The 1,397-nt window shown below is 26.7% G+C and overlaps 1 protein-coding gene across 1 annotated transcript in view; it reads right to left on the bottom strand.

Moving 5' to 3' along the window:
* Window positions 1-1,081, bottom strand: part of LOC106686032 (thrombospondin type-1 domain-containing protein 7A) — a gene marked incomplete in the record, with an annotated part of 205,868 nt that extends 204,787 nt beyond the window's left edge. The window contains 1 exon segment of the mRNA XM_067047724.1: window positions 1,063-1,081.
* Window positions 1,082-1,397: the final 316 nt, after the last annotated feature.

The raw sequence follows: 1,397 nt of genomic DNA, 5'->3' as shown, positions 1-1,397 counted from the left end.
ATATTAAAATGTAAACCGACGGAAGTAAATAGAAAACAATAAATTATAAAAGTAATAGTAGAGGTGAAATTAATAATAATGTAGAGGCATTGGACATACAATGATCTTAATATGTGTGATGCATGTCTTTATAATCATAAACTTACGTATCAATTATTATTTTTTAATATTCGTGATCACTAAGTAATACACCGTGCTACTACTTACTCCAAGGACCCAAGTTCAAATCTTTCCGTAGCAGATTATTGTTTATTTTCTGCTACTGTAGCCCTGAGTCCATCCTGTAGGCTTAGGAGCCCTCCTGGGACACGCCCATCCTCTAAAAAGTAGCCTTTACTGTAGAAAAATCTTCTGGTTCAGAGTGATCTTGAATAAATCACCTTCTTGCACAACAGTCCTAAGTACATTCCTGAACCCCTAACCCTCCATGGGTTGTAGCAGTTCATATTATTTTTTACTATTTAATTTAATTATCACTAATGTTATCTCTATTATTATTTATAAATTTTAGTTTGTTCATTCCCATATCTCTTGTCTTCCCTAAATGACATTTTTATGGCTTATTTTTTTTTTTAACATGTTATTTTTACATCCTTTTTATATTGTTCTTTGTAACCTTGAAAAATATGGGCCGGAACATCGGCATTCACTAATAATATTCAATATTTGTTCTATTTTTGATGTTACTTTTAGATACCAACCAGGCCATCTTCTTCATTATTGATGCAGTGAACTATTAAATTAATAACACTAAAACAGTTTAATTGATTATAAATAATATTATAACTTTTTAATTAATAATGTCTCATTTTCCATTTTTTTTTTTTTTTGTTAAATTATATTTATTTATTTAACTAAAACTAACATTGATATAATCCTTCTATCTAAATAATATAGTCAAGTGATGAGTAGCTTATATACAATTCTTCAATTTCTTAAAATTTATGTATTAAAAGTATGTTACTTCAATATTTTCTTTAGTCTTCACTGGCCCATGTTTTATTTATTTATTTATTTCACCACTACTGAGTTACATATAGATTGAATTAATTTTACACTTACTTTCTTAAGACTTTCCTAATTTTTTTCTCACCTGAAACAAAGAATATCATATACTATAATACTTGATACACATTATCATGAACTTATAAAATAAAGTACAATCACAACATTTAAAATAAAAATTATGTTGATTAGCAATAATTGAAGAAAACTAACTAAATAATTCTATAAAGGCAAAAGTTGTAGCATTGGAATATTTTTGAACTGGTATTTGCGAAACATATGTCATTTTTATAATTGTTTGCTTATACGAACTATTTTGTATATTCTTGCCTTGTAATTATATCTATGTTTTCAGCTTAAGTTGTCCTAAACTTATGCAATCATAAATTTTA

The sequence above is a fragment of the Halyomorpha halys genome, unplaced genomic scaffold (genome assembly GCF_000696795.3).
Source record: "Halyomorpha halys isolate HHAL.00 unplaced genomic scaffold, Hhal_1.1 Scaffold34.1, whole genome shotgun sequence".
NCBI lineage: Eukaryota > Metazoa > Arthropoda > Insecta > Hemiptera > Pentatomidae > Halyomorpha > Halyomorpha halys.
Note: the sequence above shows the minus strand (reverse complement) of the source record. Positions and strands in the feature narration are given on the sequence as shown.